Source organism: Hyperoodon ampullatus (genome assembly GCF_949752795.1).
Source record: "Hyperoodon ampullatus genome assembly, chromosome: X".
In the NCBI taxonomy this organism is placed as follows: domain Eukaryota; kingdom Metazoa; phylum Chordata; class Mammalia; order Artiodactyla; family Ziphiidae; genus Hyperoodon; species Hyperoodon ampullatus.
This window is the reverse complement of record NC_136913.1, coordinates 69,249,938-69,273,426: the sequence shown is the minus strand read 5'-3', so window position 1 is coordinate 69,273,426 and position 23,489 is coordinate 69,249,938.

Genomic DNA, 23,489 nt, shown 5'->3' with positions numbered 1-23,489 from the left:
GACAGTCCTTGCTTTTGAAACCTGAAGCTGTTGGAAATATCACAAAGTTAAATGACTATTGGTGATATATTAATATATAGGCAGTTTACATGTGTGCTTTGAGGCTGGCTGTCTTTCCCACTAGCATATTTCCATCAAAATATTTTTGTGGTTAAAATATTTGACCTCTATGAGTGCCATGTTTAAATATAAATATTTTAGCCTGCTACCCATTATAATACAATTTAGTAGTGATAAGAGTTTATCAAATTAACTAGTAAATATTGGAGCAAGAAGAGAAAACAGACAGATGAAATTTGGAAGGCAATGGAGGAGTGAAAAATCCACAATGTGAATTGCTTATTGAGAAAGAAATCTTAGGAGAGTGAGCCATGAGAAAGCCTGGACTGCTGAAAGGCAGCTTGAGGGCTCCTGGTTCTTAGTGTGTTAAAAGGTGAGAGGGAGTTGGAAAAGGCAAGGCAGGTGATTGAAAGGTGAGATGGAAGTTACCAAAAACAGAAGTTTTCTATTCATAATCTTGTCCATGCTAAACGTGCTTCAGAAATTCCTAAAAGTGGGTATTTTCATCAATAAAGCTTTTATTAAACAAAAGGGTTATATCTCATGTTCAAACTGCTGAGAAAACCAAAGAATTTAGCAAGCAGCTCCACCTACAAAGATCCTTTAAATGTAGTGCTTTCCTACGATTCTAATCTGATCATGCAACTTTAGCCAGAATTGGCAAGCAGAAAAAGCTAATAAAACTACTTTTGCAAACCAAACAGTACAAGATCCACTTAAGGTAGTGACGATCTCATAACCTTCAAATTCCCATTTCATTAGTCTACTAGGAAAACAGTGCCAAAGTGCCCTTTCAGTGACACTGGAGCTGTGAGAGGTTTCCTGACTTGATTGCAGTCCTTTCTGTTAATTATTAGTGAAGAGTTCTCCTCACAAAGGCTGCTGTCCAGCTGTCCAGGCTGAGGGGCTTAGGCATTTTGGATGCAAGGGCTCTCACCAATTGGAAGCACTTACTTCAAACATCTCATTCAAAGTTTAGAATTCTTTTGTTGGTAGGTAACGTCTTTGAGGTCAATGTGGAAAGACCATCAGGAACACAGTGCATGGGACTTTTAGAATTAAACTTAGAGATTTCATCTGGCTCACATCTGAGTAGATAGTTTCTTTTAAACCTCCCCTATATCTTACACAATCGGTTTAACAATATCTTCTTGTTTATAATGGTTTATTGGATCTATCATACATTTGGCCTTATCTTACTATACTGTGAGAATTTTAGCTAAAATAAAATGCTATACAATTAAAATTTTTATTCAACACAACTCAGAAGCTAAAGTATGAATTTTTCCAATACATTTTAGGTTAAGGTGTGTGAAGTTACCTTCCATAGGCTATTTTTATCTTCTTAGATCCTATTCCTATAATTCACATGAATCACTACAAGGTGAATAGTAATGTCTGGAGCTATGACCTCAAGCTAAGTTTTTAATAGTTTTAATTTACTGGAAAGTCATAAACAAACATGCAATTACCAAGTGGCCATGTTTTAAAAAATAATACACATATTTAACTTACTAGATATTTATTTACTAACAGCAAATAACTATATTTTTACAAAGCAATTCTAGTTTCTTTACATGATGTGATAGAGGCTTACTATAACCACCATAGATGGTCTCTGTATAATTTTATTTTTTACCCTGATGATTCTTTTTCCTTCCTTTTAATATTACAAATTTGTTATTACTGATCTAATGCTTTCTTCTACAGATTCACACTTTTTTTCTCAGGTAAAATTGACTTTTGGGGAAAGCACTCATGCTTCACTCTAAAGCCCTCCTTGGTGCTAGGAGACCTGCCTCAAGTGAAATAATCTTATTTTAGGCTTTCTTGGAAGTTCTCCAAAATTGATATACTTTGTGCTATATTGAAGTTCTTAGAAAATAATATTTTACAATAAGAAACTAGGTTATACCTAATATACTTTCTCCAAACCAAGTTGAGATGCAATTTATTTTTGGTCCTTGTGACATTCCCTTGGGTGAAATATCTGTGTGTGATTTTTGCCTATTTTCTAATTGGATTGTTTATTTTTATACTGTTGAATTTTGAAAGGTTTTTATATTTTCTAGATACTCATCTTATGTTAGATATGTGGTTTACAAATATTTTCTCTGTTTGTGTCTTGTCTTTTTATCCTCTTCATGGGGCCTTTTGCAGAGCAGTGTTTTTTAAAAAAGATAAAGTTAAAATGTATCATTTTTTTTTCATTTCATTGATTATGCTTTTAGTTATGTCTAAGAATTTTTTTTTTTTTTCGGTACACGGCCTCTCACTGTTGTGGCCTCTCTCATTGTGGAGCACAGGCTCCGGACGTGTAGGCTCAGTGGCCAAGGCTCACAGGCCCAGCCGCTTCATGGCATGTGAGATCTTCCCAGAACGGGGCACGAACCCGTTCCCCTGCATCGACAGGCGGACTCTCAACCACTGCCCCACCCGGGAAGCCCCTAAGAACTTTATTTTGCCCTAGACATAGGAACTGAAGATTTTCTCCTATTTGTTTCTAAAAGTTTTAGTTTTACATTTTACACTTAAGTCTATTATAATTTTTGAGTTAATTTTTTTAAAAGATGTAAAAGTTAGGTTGAGCTGTGTTTGTTTATTTGTTACATTTGTTTGGTTTTTTTTGCCTATGAATAGTCAATTGCTTCAGCCCCATTTAACAAAAAGTCTATCCTCCCTTTATTGAGTTACTTTTTAACCCTTGTAAAAAATCAGTTGACCATATTTGTGTGGATTTATTTCTGGGTTCTCTACTCTTTCACTGGTCTATGTGTTTATCCCTCCACCAATATCACATATCTTAATTAATATAGCTATATAGAAGGACTTACTACTGGATATTCCTAGGGTCTTTCCTTACATATCTTAGAAGAGTCTTATCTAAGTCTACAAAACTCTTGGCTGGTTTTGACAGGATTTTTATTAATCCTGTATATCAACTTGAGAATTGATGTCTTTTCTAATTTGAGTTTTCTAACACATAAATATGATATACCTGTCTGTTTATTTAGGTGTTGGACTTCCTTCATTATGAATTTGTAATATTTTAACATGCAGATTCTATACATATTTTGCTAAGTTTATATCTATGTATTTCATATTTTTGGAGTGATTGTAAATGGTATTGTATTTTATTGTATTTTATTTATTATTTTTATTTTTGGCTGCATTGGGTCGTCATTACTGCGCATGGGCTTTCTCTAGTTGCGATGAGCAGTGGCTACTCTTCGTTGCAGTGTGCAGGCTTCCCACTGTGGTGGCTTTCCTTGTTGCAGAGCACAGGCTCTAGGTATGCAGGCTTCAGTAGTTGTGGCTCGTGGGCTCTAAAGCGCAGGCTCAGCAGTTGTGGCAAACAGGCTTAGTTGCTCCGTGGCATGTGGGATCTTAATGGACCAGGGCTTGAACTCGTGTCCCGTGCATTGGCAGGTGGATTCTTAACCACTGCGTCACCAGGGGAGTCTCTGGTATTGTATTATAAAACTTTGCTTTCCACATGTTAATTGTTCATATATAAAAATACAAATGTTCTTTTTGTGTTAATTTATATCCTGCAAGTCTGCTGAACTTACTTATTATTAAGCAGTCATTTGTAAATTACTTGAGATATTCTACATAGACAATCATATCATTTGCAAATAAGGAAAGTTTAATTTCTCCTTTTCAATCTCTATTTCCATTGATTTATTTAGTTATTTATTTATGCCTTATCAGTCAGTAGAACTTCCAATAATATGTTAAATAACAGTGGTGAGAGAAGATATTCTTTTCTTTTTTTAATTTTTTTAGAGATTTAAAAGTAATTTTTCATGGACAATTTCAAACATACCTGAAAAATGGGGAGAACATTTTAATGAATTGTCATATATCTATTACCCAGATTCAGCAATTATCAAAATTTTGTCAAACTTGCTTCATCTTTTCCCCTTGTGTGTGTGTTGATGAAGTATTTGGAAACAAAATTTAGAGTTAATGCATCTCTACAATATGTGAACTTCTTCTTACATAGACATAATGCCATTATCACATTTAACAAAATTAACAATAACTCCTTGGTATTCTCTTATATCAGGTCATATTCAAATTTCCCCAATTTTCTCAGAAATATCTTTTCATGGCTCGTCTGTTTTCATTAGGATCCACATACTCTGCTTTGTAATTGTGTCTTTTTTTTAACATCTTTATTGGAGTATAATTTCTTTACAATGCTGTGTTAGTTTCTGCTTTATAACACAGTGAATCAGTTATACATATACATATGTTCCCTTATCTCTTCCCTCTTGCATCTCCCTCCCTCCCACCCTCCCTATCCCACCCTTCTAGGTAGTCACAAAGCGCCAAGCTGATCTCCCTGTGCTATGTGACTGCTTCCCACTAGCTATCTATTGTGTTTGGTAGAGTATATCTGTCCATGCCATTATCTCATTTTGTCACAGCTTACCCTTCCCCCTCCCCGTATCCTCAAGTCCATTCTCTAGTAGGTCTGTGTCTTTATTCCCACCTTGCCCTTAGGTACTTCATGACCTTTTTATTTTTTTCTTAGATTCCATATATATGTGTTAGTATACAGTATTTGTTTTCCTGATTCTGACTTCCTTCGCTCTGTATGACAGACTCAAGGTCCATCCAAATCTCTACAAATGATCCAATTTTGTTCTTTATTATAGCTGAGTAATATGCCATTGTATATATATATGCCACATCTTCTTTTATTTTATTTATTTTTTATTTATTTATTTTTTTTTAGCGGTATGTGGGCCTCTCCCGTTGAGGAGCACAGGCTCCGGACACGCAGGCTCAATGGCCATGGCTCATGGGCCAAGCCGCTCCACAGCATGTGGGATCCTCCCAGACCGGGGCACGAACTCGTGTCCCCTGCATCGGCAGGCGGACTCTCAACCACTGCGCCACCAGGGAAGCCCCCGCCACATCTTCTTTATCAATTCATCTGTTAATGGACATTTAGGTTGCTTCCATGTCCAGGCTATTGTAAATAGAGCTGCAATGCACATTGTGGTACATGACTCTTTTTGAATTATGGTTTTCTCAGGGTATATGCCCAGTAGTGGGATTGCTGGGTCATATGGTAGTTCTATTTTTAGTTTTTTAAGGAACATAATCCAACAGCACAGTAATAGGATCATACACCATGATCAAGTGAGGTTTATCCCAGGAATGCAAGGATTCTTCAATATATGCAAATCAATCAATGTGATACAGCATATTAACAAATTGAAGGAGAAAAACCATATGATCATCTCAATCGATGCAGAGAAAGCTTTCAACAAAATTCAACACCCATTTGTGATTAAAATACTGCAGAAAATAGGCATAGAGGGAACTTCCCTCAACATATTATAGGCCATATATGACAAACCCACAGCCAACATCGTCCTCAATGGTGAAAAACTGAAACCATTTCCACTAATATCAGGAAGAAGACAAGGTTGCCCACTCTCACCACTATTATTCAACATAGTTTTGGAAACTTTAGCCACTGAAATCAGAGAAGAAAAACAAATAAAAGGAATCCAAATTGGAAAAGAAGAAGTAAAGCTGTCACTGTTTGCAGATGACATGATACTATACATAGAGAATCCTAATGATGCTACCAGAAAACTACTAGAGCTAATCAGTGAATTTGGTAAAGTGTCAGGATACAAAATTAATGCACAGAGAGTACATATTCTTGACTTGATCTCAATCTTAGGGGCAATGCACACCATCTTTCAACATTAAGTATGATGTTACTTGTAAGTTTCTCATTGATGGTCTTTCTAAATCATGAAAGGGTATTGGGTTTTACCAAATGTTTTTTCTACATCAGTTTATACCATCACAGGACTTTCCTTCTTCCCTGTGTTGCTATGGTTGATTACATCAATTGATTTCCAAATGTTGAAACAATTTGCATACCTAGAATAAAACTCACTTGTCCACGGCATATAACTTTTTTATGCTGTATTTTGTGGAGGATTTTTGTGCTTAAGTTTATAAGAAATGCTGATCTTCAGTTTTCTTTTTTGTACTGTCTTTGTCTGGTTTGGGCATCTGGTTTGGGCATCTTGGCCTCATAAAGTGAATTTGAAAGTGTCTTTTTTTTCTATTTTCTAGAGCAGCTTGTATAAAATTGACATTAATTCTTTTTTAAACATATGACATACTCTTTCAATAAGACCAACTGTGCCAATGGTATTATTTTATGAAAGCTTGTTAATTATGAACTGAATTTACTTAATATTATATGCCATTCATATTTTCTTAATTTAATTTTAGAAGTTTGTGATTTTCCAGGAATTGTTCTGTCATCCAAATTGTAAAATTTATTAGTGTAATGTTCTTTGTAGTGTTTCTTTTTTATCATTTTAATTGCTATAAAGTCACTATTGTCCTCGGTTTAATCTTGATATTAGTACTTTGTGTTTTTTCTTCTTTATTTATTTGTCAATCTTGCTAGAGGTTTATTTATTTTTTTAAGAACCACTAAAATTCATTTTATGCAAGAAATTATATTCCTCTTTCTTCCTCCTTCCACTTTATGACTGGTTTGTATTTTTCTGTTCTGATCAGGAGAAGCGGCTCTTAATATTAGGGAAATAATGTCTCACAATGAGATCATGGGATTTGGCTGACGTTTGGCACTATTATCATTTTTTTCTTGTAAGGTTAGCCTGGGCCAAAATTCCTACCTCCTTTGTATCATCAGAAACGGCCCACAATTCACTGCTCAGTCAGTCTGATAAGGAAGTAACAGTTTATATTTCTGTGGCATGGAAGGTCCTCAGGATTTTGAATTTGTTTTACCTAATGATTACATCTATTATTGTAAAAATATGTCATGACCTTGACTGCAACTCGGTGAATTATAATAACTCAAAAATAATCAGAAATTCAGAGACAGCCTACCTCATCTTTAAAAAAGTATAATGACAATTCATTTACCTGGCCATGCTACAAATGCAATGTTCTGCTTATATGAATTTTACAGATAACCGAAGTGTTTCTCTACAAGCTATTCATATTTGTATTTTAACCTTTTTGGATGGATTTTTAAATTACATATTTATTTGTTATCTCAAATAAAGGACATCAAATGTAACTGAATGCTTTTCTTGATTATTTAATGCCATCAACATTATGGGTATCCTTCATTGGAAAATGTTGGAAGTTAGGTCTGTTTTCATTCTTTTGTCACTTCTCACAACATCAGGAGGTCAGCAATTGATTCCCTTGCTTTTACGATGCTTGCCTCTAATCAGACTCACCTCCCCTTATAAATGTTTTATTTAGCTCTGAAAAAAAAGAGTTAGTTAAAACTGTACTTTAAGTAAGAATGAAGGCTATGTCTAAGTTCGGAATTTATATTAACCATTTCAGATTCTTGGAGGAGTTTGATGCATTCCCAGAGAGAGTTTGTGTTTCAAATGATTGTGGTAATTGAAAAAGTGAGTCCAGTCTCTAATATTTGTTGAAAATCTACAGTAACATTGTCACTACCACCCAAATTATTATACACTATGCTGTATCATACTTAAGGAATTTGTGAGTTCCTTGAATTCTAGAAAAAGATACAGTGTATGATGATCAAGATTTGCAGTAGTGTTTCATCTAAATATCTTAATGTTAATAATAATAGCATTTATTTTGAAGGAGTAATTTAAGACATTTTCTTAAGTGTTGAGTAAATGATAATAATGATGACATGTAGATATTACAAAATTCTTGAATGTGGAATTCAAATGACTAAAAGTTGGGAAACACTGCTTTGACACAGGGGAGAACAAATTCTTTTAAATTTGCTAAAGGATACAGGGACAAATTTTCACTAGCTATAGCTATTAAGTAACTAGGAGAACTCCTGGCAGTTCAGGATTGTCTGGAGGACTTTAAAAGTGTTGCTTATCATAGCATTTTCATTTTTCTTTCTTTCTTTCAGTTATGACAATTATGTCTATTGCTAATCTATTGTGGTCTTCTGTAGTAATTGCTATTCTGTCTGCTAAAAGAATGACTAAATTTGGTTTGCTTGCTTGCTAATCAGGATCCATGTAACACTTTACTTTTTCTACCCAGCATATGTAAATAATTTTATATGTAACCATATTAAAATAATGGTGAGAATAAGCAATGCCAAAATATGACAAATCACCTATAAATATTTTGTATATGTTTAGGTATCTATGTACATATATATTAATCACATTGCCATTTATTAGCAAAATACACAGAACATCAAAAATTATTATTAGCAATATACCCTGGTTAAGATGGTGGCTAAACCTTATGAGACTGAACTAAGAAGAAATAGAAAATATAAACAGACCAATCACAAGCACTGAAATTGAAACTGTGAATTAAAATCTTCCAACAAACAAAAGTCCAGGATCAGATGGCTTCACAGGTGAATTGTATCAAACACTTAGAGAAGAGCTAACACCTAGCCTTCTCAAACTCTTGTGAAATATACCAGAGGGAGGAACACTCCCAAACTCGTTCTGCAAGACCACCATCACCCTGATACCAAAACCAGAAAAAGATGTCACAATAAAAGAAAACTACAGGCCAATATCACTGAAGAACACAGATGCAAAATTTCTCAAAGAAATACTAGCAAACAGAATCCAACAGCACATTAAAGGGATCATACATCATGATCAAGTGGGGTTTATCACAGGAATCCAAGGATTCATTGAAATATGCAAATCAATCAATGTAATACACCATATAAACAAACTGAAGGATAAAAACTATATGATCATCTCAATACATGTAGAAAAAGCTTTCAACAAAATTCAACACCAATTTATGATAAAAACCCTCCAGAAAGTAGGCATAGAGGGAACTTACCTCAACATAATAGAGGCCATACATGACAAACACACAGGCAACATCATTCTCAATGGTGAAAAATTGAAACAATTTCCACTAAGATCAGCAGCAAAAAAAGGAGGCCTGCTTTCACCACTATTCTTCAACATGTTTTGGAAGTATTAGCCACAGCAATCAGAGGGAAAAAAAAAGAAATAAAGGAATCCATATTGGAAAAGAAGAAGTAAATCTGTCACTGTTTTCAGATGACATGATACTCTACAGAGAGAATCCTAAAAATGCTACCGAAAATTACTAGAGCTAATCAATGAATTTGTTAAAGTACCAGGATACAAAATTAATCCACAGAAGTCTCCTGCATTCCTATACACTAATGATGAAAATTATGAAAGAGAAATTAAGGAAACACTCTCATTTACCATTGCAAGAAAAAAGAATAAAATACCTAGGAATAAACCTACCTAAGCAGACAAAAGAACTATATGCAGAAATTATAAGACACTGATGAAAGAAATTAAAGATGATACAAACAGATGGAGAGATATACTGCATATTTGGAATTGAAGAATCAATATTGTGAAAATGACTATACTACCCAAAGCAATCTACAGATTCAATGCAATCCCTATCAAACTACCAATAGCATTTTCCACAGAACTGGAACAAAACATTTCACAATTTCTATGGAAACATGGAAGACCCTGTATAGCCAATGTAATCTTGAGAAAGAAAACAGAGCTGGAGGAATGAGGCTCCCTTACTTCAGACTATACGTTAAAGCTACAGTCATCAAGACAGTATGGTACTGACAAAAAAACAAAAACATAAATCAATGGAATGGGATAGAAAGCCCAGAGATATACCCACACACATATGGTCACCTTATCTTTGATAAAGGAGGCAAGGATATACAGTGGAGAAAAGACAGCCTCTTCAATAAGTGGTGCTGGGAAAACTGGACAGCTACATGTAAAAGAATGAAATGAGGAGCTTCCCGGGTGGCGCAGTGTTTGAGAGTCCGCCTGACGATGCAGGGGACATGAGTTTGTGCCCCAGTCTGGGATGATCCCACATTCCGCACAGCACCTAGTCCCATAAGCCATGGCCACTGAGCCTGCGCTCCGCAATGGGAGAGGCCACAACAGTGAGAGGCCCACGTACCACAAAAAAAAAAAAAAAAAAAAAAAAAAAACTGAAATGAGAACACTCCCTAACACTCTACAGAAAAATATACTCAAAATGGACTAAAGACCTAAATGTAAGGCCAGAAACTATCCAACTTTTAGAGGAAAATATAGGTGGAACACTCTATGACATAAATAATAGCAAGATCCTTTTTGACCCACCCCCTAGAGAAATGGAAATTAAAAAAATAAATAAACAAATGTTACCTAATGAAACTTAAAAGCTTTTGCACAGCAAAGTACACCATAAACAAGACCTAAAGATAATGCTCAGAATGGGAGAAAATATTTCAAATGAAGCAACTGACAAAGGATTAATCTTCAAAATTTACAAGCAGCTCATGCAGCTCAATATCAAAAAAGCAAACAACCCAATCCAAAAATGGGCAGAAGACCTAAATAGACATTTCCCCAAAGAAGATATACAGGTTGCCAACAAACACATGAAAGAATGCTCAGCATCATTAATCATCAGAGAAATTCAAATCAAAACTACAATGATATATCATCTCACACCAGGCAGAATGGCCATCATCAGAAAATCTACAAAGTATGAATGCTGAAGAGGTTGTGGAGAAAAGGGAACCCTCTTGCACTGTTGGTGGGAATGTAAATTGATACAGCCACTATGGAGAACGGTATGGAGGTTCCTTAAAAAAACTAAAAATACAGTTACCATATGACCCAGCAATCCCACTACTGGGCATATACCATGAGAAAACCATAATTCAAAAAGAGTCATGTACCAAAATATTCATTGCAGCTCTGTTTACAATAGCCAGGTCATGGAAGCAACCTAAGTGTCCACCAACACATGAATGGATAAAGAAGATGTGGCATGTGTATACAATGGAATATTACTCAGCCATAAAAGAAATGAAATTGAGTTAATTGTAGTGAGGTGGATGGACCTAGAGTCAGTCATAGAGCGTGAACTAAGTCAGAGAGAGAAAAACAAATACTGTATGCTAACACATATATATGGAATAAAAAAAAAAAAGAAAGAAAAGGTCTTGAAGAACCTAGGGGCAAGACGGGAATAAAGACACAGACCTACTAGAGAATGGACTTGGGGATATGGGGAGGAGGAAAGGTAAGCTGGGAGAAAGTGAGAGAGTGACATGGACATATATATATACTACGGAACGTAAAATAGATAGCTGGGGAAAGCAGCGGCATAGCACAGGGATATCAGCTCTGTGCTTTGTGACCACCTACAGGGGTGGGATAGGGAGGGTGGGAGGGAGGTAGATGCAAGAGAAAAGAGATATGGGAACATATGTGTATGTATAACTGATTCACTTTGTTATAAATCGGAAACTAACATGGCATTGTAAAGCAATTATACTCCAATAAAGATGTTAAAAAAATAAAATAAAAAAGAAATGAATGCAAAGTTTTTAAGTAAAATATTTCAGGATAAAGGATCTATGAGAGTAAATGAAATAATTAAAATTATTCTTAGTAATAAAATTCGAACATGGCTGATTTAAATTAATATGGGACCCATATAGCACAGTGGTTCAGAATCAAGGCATGGTAGTTAGATTGATTTAAGTTCAAATCCTAACTCTTCTTGAGTATGCCACTTCTATTTTGTGAGGCTCAGTGATTTTGAAATAACACTAATAAAATCTACTAAGTATTAAATAAAATAATGTGCATAAAAGTATTTTGAAAATTATAAAATACTACATAAATATTTAGCAGGATTACTTTTTGTTCTTTCATAAGGATTTTCCACTACTTCAAATTTTATCTCCAGATGTGTCACCATAATTTCTTGGTTTATCTTGATCTTGAACTACAAAGATTTTATGCTTTGACATTGTGGGATGTTGAGATCTTTCCACAACTCACATAATACCTTTAGGAGGTCTGTTTTTTCACATCTCTTGTTTTGATCCAACTTAGTCATTTTTATTTAATTTCTATTCAAAAATAGCTAATGGAATTTGGCTAAATTCAAGTAATTTCCCCATGCGTCTTTCATCTCTTTTATAGAATTTACTAGTTTCTTGTAAAAATGTCTTTTTTTCTTCTAGAGTGTCTATTGAAGCCAATCTTTACAGAAGCCCATTAGGATTTGGTGGTCTAAAGGATTAGGTCCCTTTTATAGACCTGAAGTGGCTGAAGGAATTGCTTATAACTATTTCTGTGATGGCTTGCACAAATTGTTAGAAGAGGATTTTGCAATTTGGTCTTGTTGATTAAAAATACTCTGATGTTCCAATTGTCAAATTCCCTAGGCAATGCTGATGAGGTCTGTAATCGTGACAAGCTTTGGTAGGTCAGCCACTTCATGGGAAGTGATTTTTATTATCATTATTAGGCAAACAAAGGCTGGTTCTGAGAGGCATTGAGCCAAATGGGCAGGAGTGTCACAGGCTTAATGATGGAACACTGGCCTCCAAATCACATAGTTTCACAGACTTGTTATCTCTCATGGAAAGAGTTTTTAAACATGTTCATTATAGTTCAGTAAAAAGAACAAAAATTTTTGGAAGACATGCACCACAATGTTAACAGGAGTTATATTTAAATATGGGATTAAAGTGATTTTCTGTATATTTCAAATATTCTGCTTTAATCATGAATTATTTTTATAATAAGATAAAGAAATATATATTACCTTTAATGCAAAATGACCTAACAGACCAGATCTCCTGTTCATTTTTAGACTTCAAGATAGGGAGTCTTATCTTTCCCCTTACTGTAAATTATACAGGGTCTTTAGCTGCTTTCTTTGCAGTTGGTATTTTCTTCCTGAATTAATTAAGAGGAAAGACACCCCACCTTTGACTGTTATTATACTTCAGCTAGGATTTATATGTGCAAATTATTTGATTGTATAATGACCTGCTTGGCTTCCTGTTCACACAACCCTCTAGGCTTTCTATCTGGGGACACTTGACCCTAACTCAGGCACCCAAGCTCCAGTTCGGCCTCTAATGAGCGATTGCTCGAGGTCAACATTTCACTTTCTATCAAGTCAGACATTGAAAGTTTTGCATTTAACTTTTTGGGATGTTTTGTAGTAGAAATTTTAAGAATTTTGGAACAAGAAAATACTTTTTTCATAAATCTAGCTTCTCAATTTTGTAGTTGTTTGAATTCTGGCAAGCCACTTAGAATCTTTGCACAACAGTTTTCTCCCCTGTTTGGTGAGGATAATAATAGCACTTATCTCATTGGGTTGTAAGGAGTAAATAGAATAATATTTACATAGTATTTGCCTTCTTTTTTCCTGCACTTAGCGGGTGCTTGGCAAGTGGTAGTTTGTATTTTATAATGCTTATAATAATAAATAAGAGTATAATTATAATTAACATTATTAATAATATCCTCATACTATAAGGACACTTTCAAATTAGAAAATAAGAGGCTTAATTCTCCCTTTTGAAAATGAGGGTAGTGATTTTTCTCACCTCCCTTTTTAGAAAGCGTTGAAGTGATTTCTCAATTTTTAAAATGCAAATACCTTGAGAGCCATATTTTTGAAATTCAAACATCTAGTTAGATATGTCCCTTATCTCCCATTTCCTTTGGGAGGGTAAAACCCTAACTTTTGTGGATGCCTTTCTCCAATTTACAAACTACCTCTTATCATAATAACATCAGAAGTTTGTTTTTCCTCTGAATAGAGCACATAAGTTAACACAGATGATCACCACATTTACTAGGTAAACTTAGGATGAACTACGTGTGAAAGAGGTTGCTAAGTCCTCTTACTTGTGAACTATTTATTGTTTATTTTGAAAATATGTATATAAATAGATTGCATCTACTTAGCTATATAAGAAAGTGAGATGCCTTTATGTTTTTGCATTTTGAATTCCTGTGGTACACACTACTTTCTGGTTTAATACATATTCAATAATAAAAGTATTTTCTTTCTCCACTCTCTTTGCAGGGAGGGTTTCTTGAGTTGGGGGATTTTGCTTTTAATTATAATTACCAACAAAACTCTACATTCAGATCTTTGCCTGAGATTAAATCCACCCCTCCTGACTTGTCCTACTGCTGCCTAATCCAATGCTTGTTAGAATATTTTCTTCTTGATCTCTTCCTTCATATTTTTTTAAATTTTTTTCTTCTTAATATATTTCAATCTTCTGACATATTTGGTTGGCTTTCTGGTCACCTATTCTCTTTTATAACTACCAACATTAATTCACCTATCTTACCATCCATTATCTTTCCCTTGATGGCCACTCTCATTCTTATTTTTTGTCTCTTCCTTCATTCTCCATTTCCTCTTCCAGGACATATGATTTTGTCTTTTCTTTATATGGATATGAACATCTGCGTACATATGCAAGTTCTAAGACGTGTGCAATGGAGGTTATGTATGAGTGATGATATAGATCATAGATGATATAGCCTAAAACTTATCAGATTTACATTTTGAGGTTTCCACTACAGAATTTTTTATCCTGAATACAAAATAAATTCATGCAAAGTAGAAATAATGGTACGATGAACATCATATAGCTATCAACTAGATTCATCATTTTTTAGCATTTTGCTATATTTGCTTTCTCTCTCTCTGTCTTTCCCTCCTCCCTCTATCTCTCTTGCTCTCCTTCCATTTCTTTCTTTCTGTTTCCACATACACCTGCAAACACACACATTTTTCTGTTTATATTTTGCTGAAGTATTGGAAAACATTTTAGACTTATGACATTTTACCCTAAATACTTTATGATGAAACTCTTAAGAATAAAGGTGGTCTCTTATATAACCATAATATGATGATCATACCTAAGAAAATTATCATTAAGCCAATAATATAATCTAATATACATCCAGTATTCAGGTTTCCCCAAGTATTTTTAAAAAATGTCTTTCGTACTTATCTGTGTGTATGTGTATGTATGTGTGTGTGTGTTTTAAATTTAGGTTTCAATCACAGTTAATACAATGAAATTTATTGTATCATTTTGGTATCCTTTATCTAAGGAATCCTTATATTTTTAAAAATTTTGATTTAGTTTTTTAATTTGTATTTTGTGATTTGTCTTATTTTAAGATACTCTCCCAATTATTAAGAAACACCCCACATTCCGATCTTGATACTTTGTGATTAGATTAAATATTGTTTTGTGATCCAGATTAAATATTTTTGGCAAGAAAACACACATATGAGATGTATCACATCAGAAGGTACATTATATCCCTTTATAGCAACTTGTCACAGTGTTAGTGATGCTGAGTTTAATCACTTGATTAAATTAGACTCCACTAGATCTCTCCATTGTAAAGATACATTTTTTTTTAAATTCAGGCAATGTTTGGGAATGGAAAGCTTTTGTAAATAATGAAACTCATGTCTCACTCTTGGCAAATATTTTGCAGTTTAGCGTGGACTTTGGAATCTAATCTTATAAATTTTCCAAGGAATTTTATTTATGATTTCCCAGGTTTGGGAACCACTGATGCTATATGGTTTGAGGTAACATAACAAGGACCTAGGATTAATTCCCACTCCACCATTTATTTGCTTTGAGGTCTGTGGTAAATTACTTAGATTTTAAGCATAAATTTCCTCATATAAAATGGGATTGATAGTACTGCTTACTATATGTAATTGTTGCATTTATCCAAATTAAGTTGGAAAATGCACCAAGACTGCTTTCTCTATTGCTTGAATTTAGAAAGCATTTAAATAATGTCATTAATTATGTATTTTTATTGTCTCCGTGTGGATGAATATGAACACTGTAATTTATTATCATCATTATAGGGTGATTGAGAGAAAGAGCTTACCTGTGTTCCCCAGGATTTCTGATGTACCCTCCATTCTCTACCGCACTATTTCCACAGAATAACAGAAATAATATAATTTTACATATCTTAATAAAACATTTCCTCAATTAACAATATACAGAATTTCCACCAGAGAAGTTATCAGTTGCCATTCTTGATTAATAAATCTTTTCTTAAGTTGAGCCATAACTTGAATAAACTAGTCATTTGATTTAGAAATTAAAATCATCTTCATATAGGCTAATGATATAATTTACCTTCAAATTTAAACATATCTAAAGGTCAAAATATATGGACTAATTATTGAATATAAAGTTCGTGTTGAAAACATTAAATGCTTACTTGCATTTGAAGGTAAATGAAAGTATTGATGTAACAGTTTGTAAATCAATCATCTAGTATTAATGAAGCAGCTAATGCCATATCTTTCAATGTAAGATTTAAGTTTAAAAACATGCTAGCAAATACATCCTAATATAAATAAGGAACCTTTACTAAGTACAATTTCAGACTCAACAAACTGTACACATAGGATTCTGGAATGTGAAATAAAATCCCAACTCATTATTTTTTTAATTTATTTAAAACACTTGAGTCACTGTGTTAATTCCTACTGGGTGGTGCATATTAGCTTATTTTACACTGCTTGCAAACACTATAAAAACATTATTTGAAGTGTGTGCTTCAAATTACTTTATAAAAATAAGCCAGGCTATGACAAAGAAATGCCACTTTGCTCCTCTCCCTTTCTCCTGATATAGTGTTAGAAAATCTATTTAAATGCAATTGTAGGGGCTTCCCTCATGGTGCTAAGAATCTGCATGCCAATGCAGGGGACACGGGTTTGAGCCCTGGTCCAGGAAGACCCCACATGCCATGGAGCAACCAAGCCCATGAGCCACAAGTACTGAAGCCTGAGCATGTAGAGCCTGTGCTCTGCCGCAAGAGAAGCCACCACAATGAGAAGCCCGCACACCACAAAGAAGAGTAGCCCCTGCTCACCACAGCTAGAGAAAGCCCACCCACATCAGCGAAGACCCAACAGAGCCAAAAATAAATAAATAAAATAATTTTGATTAGTTCTCCAAATTAATTATGTGTATAAGATTTAATATATACTCCTGGGGCTTCCCTGGTGGTGCAGTTGTTGAGAGTCTGCCTGCTGATGCAGGGGACGTGGGTTCGTGCCCTGGTCCGGGAAGATCCCACATGTCGTGGAGCAGCTGGGCCTGTGAGCCGTGGCTGCTGAGCCTATGCGTCTGGAGCCTGTGCTCCGCCATGGGAGAGGCCACAACAGTGAGAGGCCCATGTACCACAAAAAAACAAACAAAAAAAAAAAAAAAAAAAAACAACATGTGGTTAATATATACTCCTGTATTAATGGAAGCATCTTTTTAAAAAATCACCTTTTCAGTCTCACTTTAAATATGAACTTTTGAGGAGGAAGGAATTATTCTCTACCATTCTAGTTTCTTCTGGCTGGTCTACCAATTAAATTGACATGAGACACACTAACAGGAGAAAATCAAAATTTAATAATATGTATACATGAGATAGACTCAGGAAAAATAACCTCCTAAAATGACCAGAGCCTTCAACTTAATTGCCATCTTCAGCTAAAGACAAAAGAGAATGTTGGGGGTAGTGGTTTGGGACTTCAAAGGGGAGGAAGATAATTCACATGGAACTTGAATAGCAAATGTTTGGTAAACAAATGTTTGCTGAGCCATGCAAAGAAGATAAGACACAGAGTAGATTCTAATCTCTAGTCCCTGCCAGTTTTCCCACACCACACCTAGCCCATATTCTTTGCAGATATCTCCAGTGATATCTTTATTCCAGAATAAGCCTTTTGCCTAAATTAATTTAGGCAGTTAAGGGAGAGATAACAAGAAAATCTTCCTGAGTCTTCTGTTTCTTAAAAATAATTAGTCTAAATTAATCCTCATACTAAAGAGAAACGTTTTGAAGTGACAAATTTTGCTCCCATACAAAACCATCCAAATAAATTTTCCCAGTTACTCCATCTAAAGATTTTCCTCTCATCTATTCTCTATCTACATTCTGTTTGTTACCTTCATTATTCTTATTCCAACTTAAAATACTTTGATTTGTTTCTGAGATTTTTGGCCTACTTTCCATATTACAATTTAAGTTCCTTGAAAAGATGTTCCAGGATTATCTTTATCAGCATTGTATCTCAAAACAGAGCCTGGCAAAAGGAAGGCTCTCAAAAAATACTATAGAATGATAGAATGAATAGATCAATATTAATATTGTATTAGTTTACATTAAAATCAGTTTCATTTATTTTTATTAAGGTATAACTAACATATAACATTATATTAGTTTCAGATGTATGACACAATGACTCGATATTTGTATATATTGCAAAATGAACACGATAGTAAGTCATGTTAACATCTTTACCATACATACTTACACAGTTTTTTCTTGTGATGAGAACTTTTAATATTTACACTCAGCAACTTTCAAATAAGCAATAGTGTATTATTAACTATAGTCACCATGCTGTATATTACATACCTGTGAATATTTATTTTATAACTGAAATTTGTACCTTTTGACCCTTTTCATTCATCTTGCTCACACTCCATCCCCTGCATCCAGCAACCTCCAATTGGTTCCCTGTATCTCTGAAGTTTTTTTTTTAAGATCTCACATATAACTGTCTTCATATGATATTTATTTTTCTCTGTGACTACTTTCACTTAGAATAATGCCCTCAAAGTCCGTCTACATTGTTACAAGTGACAAGATTTTATTCTTTGTTATGGCTGAATAATAGTTCATTATATATACATTTACCACATTTTCCTTACCCATTTTTTTTGATGGACACTTAGGTTGTTTCCATAACTTGGTTATTGTAAATAAGGCTGCAATGAACATCAGGTGCAGATATCATGTTGATTTAGTCCTTTTGTTTTCTTCAGAAAAATATACAGATGTGGAATTGTGCAAAATATGGTAGTTCTGTTTTTAGTGTTTGAGGAAACTTCATACTATTTTCCATAGTGGCTGTACCAATTTACATTCCCACTAACAGTGCACAGTGTTTCCCTTACTCCAGGTGCTAGCCAACACTTGTTATTTCTTAAGAAAAATTGTATTTGCTTAATTAATTACAAATATGTTTAATATTCTATACATAAAAAATTGGTACAGTTACTTTATAAAGTATATATTTTATTTCACTTTGGTATTGTAACTATAAAGATGCTTACTAAGAAAATCAATACTCTTGCCAGGTTATGGCTTGGGCTTCAGTTAAGAATTAGGGACCTGAAACCAAAACTAAAGACACTACAAGGAAAGAAAACTACAGACCAATAATCCCATATAAACACTAATGCAAAAATACTCAACAAAATACTAGCAAACTGAATTCATCAACATATTAAAAAGATTACACTCCATGACCAAGTGGGATTTATTCCTGGAATGCAAGAATGGTTCAACATATGGAAATAAGTCAATGTAATATACCACATTAATAGAACAAATGGGAAAAATCACAGATCACCTCAATTTGTGTGGAAAAAGCATTTGACAAAATTAAACACTTTTCCATAATAAAAACACTCAAACAAACTAAGAAAAAAAAACAGCCTTAACATAATAAAAACCATATTGAAAAACACACTGTTAACATTATATTCAATGGTGAAAGACTGAAAGCTTTCCCTGTAAGATCAGGAATAAGCCAAGAATGTCTGCTTTTGCCACATCTGCTCAACATAATACTGGAAGTTCTAGACAGAGCAGTTACATTAAAGACATAGGGAGATTGATTCAAGATGGCAGAGTAGAAGGACATGCTCTCACTCCCTCTTATGAGAGCACCAGACTCACAACTAACTGCTGAACAATCTTTGCAAGGAAGACACTGGAAATCACCAAAAACGATACCCAACAAACAAAGACAAATGAAAAGCCAAAATGAGACAGTAGAAAGCGTGTAATCACAATAAAATAAAACCCCATAACTGCTGGGTGGGTGACTCACAAACTAGAAAACACTTATACCACAGAAGTCCACCCACTGGAGTGAAGGTTCTGAGCCCCACGTCAGGCTTCCCAACCTGGGGGTCCAGCAATGGGAGGAGTAATTCCTAGAAAATCAGACTTTGAAACCTAGCGGGATTTGATTACAGGACTTCAACAGGAATGGGGGAAACAGAGACTCCACTCTTGGAGGGCACACACAAAGTACAGTGCACATCGGGATACAGGGGAAGGAGCAGTGATCCCTTAGAAGACTGAACCAGACCTACCTGTTAGTGTTGGAGGGTCTCCTGCAGAGGTGGGGTGGTGACTGTGTTTCACTGTGAGGACAAGGACACTGGCAGCAGAAGTTCTGGGAAGTACACCATGGTGTGAGCCATCCCGGAGTCCGCCATTAGCCACAACAAAGGGCCCGGGTAGGCTCCAGTGTTGAGTCACCTCAGGGCAAAGAACCAACAGGGAAGGGACCCAGACCAACCCATCAGCAGACAAGCAGATTAAACTTTTACTGAGCTCTGTCAAACAGAGCAACAGCCAGCTCTACCCATCAGAAGTCCCTCCTATCAGGAGACTTGCACAAGCCTCTTAGATAGCTACATCCACCAGAGGGCAGACAGCAGAAGCAAGAAGAAATACAATCCTGCAGCCTGTGGAACAAAAAACATATTCACCGAAAGATAGACAAGATGAAAAGGCAGAGAGCTATGTAACAGATGAAGTAACAAGAAAAAACTCCAGAAAAACAACTAAATGAAGTGGAGATAGACAACCTTGCAGAACAAGAATTCAGAATAATGATAGTGAAGATGATCCAGGACCTCAGAAAAAGAATGGAAGCAAAGATCAAGAAGATGCAAGAAATGATTAACAAAGACCTAGAAGAATTAAAGAACAGACAGAGATGAACAATAAAATAATTGAAATGAAAAATACACTAGAAGGAATCAATAGCAGAATAACTGAGGCAGAAGAATGGATAAGTGACCTGGAAGACAAAATGGTGGAATTAACTGCTGCAGAACAGAATAAATAAAAAAGAATGAAAAGAAATGAGGACAGACTAAGAGACCTCTGAGAAAAGATTAAATGCAACCACATTCGAATTATATGGGTCCCAAAAGAAGAAGAGACAGAGACAGGATCTGAGAAAATATTTGAAGAGATGATAGTCAAAAACTTCCCTAACGTGGGAAAGGAAATAATCTCCCAAGTCCAGGAAGTGCAGAGAGTCCATTACAGGGTAAACCCAAGGAGAATACACTGAAACACATATTAATAAAAAAAAATAAATTCAAAATATGTATATATTAAATGAAGCAAGGGAAAAGCGACAAATAACATACAACAGGATTTCCATAAGGTTATCAGCTGATTTTTCAGCAGAAACTCTGAAGGCCAGAAGGGAGTGGCATGATATATTTAAAGTGATGGAAAGGAAGAACCTACAACCAAGATTACTCTACATGGAAAGGATCTCAGTCAGATTCACTGGAGAAATCAAAAGGTTTACAGACAAGCAAAAGCTAAGAGAATTCAGCCCCACCAAACAAGCACTACAACAAATGCTAAAGGAACTTCTCTAAATGCGAAAAACAAGAGAAGAAAATGACCTACAAAAACAAACCCAAAACAATTAAGAAAATGGTCATAGAAACATACATATCGATAATTACCTTAAAAGTGAATGGAATAAATGCTCCAACCAAAAGACACAGGCTCACTGAATTGATACAAAAACAAGACCTATATATATGCTGTCTACAAAAGACCCACTTCAGACCAATGGACATATACTTACTGAAAGTGAGGGGATGGAAAAAGATATTCCATGCAAATGGAAATCAAAAGAAAGCTGGAGTAACAATACTAATATCAGATATAAAATACTTTAAAATAAAGAATGTTACAAAAGACAAGGAAGAAAACTACATAATGATCAAAAGATCAATCCAAGAAGAAGATGTAACAATTATAAATATATATGCACCCAAAATAGGAGCACCTCAATACATAAGGCAACTTCTAACATCTATAAAAGAGGAAATCAACAGTAACACAAAATTAGTGGGGAGGGCTTCCCTGGTGGCGCAGTGGTTGAGAGTCCGCCTGCTGATGCAGGGGACACGGGTTCGTGCCCCGGTCTGGGAAGATCCCACATGCCGCGGAGCGGCTGGGCCCATGAGCCATGGCCACTGAGCCTGTGCTCCGGAGCCTGTGCTCCGCAAGGGGAGAGGCCACAACAGTGAGAGGCCCGCCTACCGCAAAAAAAAAAAAAAAAAAAAAAATTAGTGGGGAACATTAACACCTCACTTACACCAATGGACAGATCATCCAAACAAAATTAATAAGGACACAAAAGCTTTAAATGATGCAATAAAACAGACAGATTTAATTGATATTTATAGGACATTCAATCCAAAAACAGCAGATTACACTTTCTTCTCAAGTGTGTACAGAACCTTCTCCAGGATAGATCACATATTGAGTCACAAATCAAGCCTCAGTACATTTAAGAAAATTGAAATCATATCAAGTACCTTTTGTGACCACAATACTATGAGATTGGAAATCAATTCCAGGGAACAAAACGTAAGAAACACAAACACAAGGAGGCTAAACAATACGTTACTAAATAATCAAGAGATCACTGAAGAAATCACAGGGGAAATCAAAAAATACCTAGAGAAAAATGACAATGAAAACACGAAAATTTAAAACCAATGGGATGCAGCAAATCACTAATAAGAGGGAAATTTATAGCAATACAAGCCTACCTCAAGAAACATGAAACATCTGAAATAAACAATCTAATGTTACACCTAAAGGAAGTAGAGAAAGAACAAACAAAATCCAAAGTTAGCAGAAGGAAAGAAATCATAAAGTTCAGAGCAGAAACAAATGAAATAGAAACAAAGAAAACAATAGCAAAGATCAATAAAACTAAAATCTGATTCTCTGAGAAAATAAACAAAATTGATAAACCATTAGCCAAACTCATCAAAAAAAAAAAAAAGAGGGAGAGGACTGAAATCAGTAAAATTAGAAATAAAAAAGGAGAAGTTACAACAGACACCACAGAAATACAAAGTATCCTAAGAGACTACTACAAGCAACACTATGCCAAAAAAATGGACAACCTGGAAGAAATGGAAAATGCTTAGAAAGGTATTACCTTCCAAGACTGAACCAGGAAGAAATAGAAAATTTGAACATACCAATCACAAGTAATGAAATTGAAACTGTGATTAAAAACCTTCCAACAAACAAAAGTCCAGAACCAGATGGTTTCACAGGTGAATTTTGTCAAACATTTAGAGAAGAGCTAATCCCCATCCTTCTCAAATTCTTCCAAAACTTTGCAGAGGAAAGAACATCCCCAAGCTAATTCTATGAGGCCACAATCACCCTGATACCAAAAACAAACTAAGATACTACAAAAAAAGAAAATTACAGACCAATATCTCTGATGAATATAGATGCAAAAATCCTCAACAAAATAAGAGCAAACAAATCCAACAACACATGAAAAGGATCATACAACAGGATCAGGTAGGATTTATCCCCAGGATGCAAGGATTCTTCAATATATGCAAAGTATTCAATGTGATATACCATATT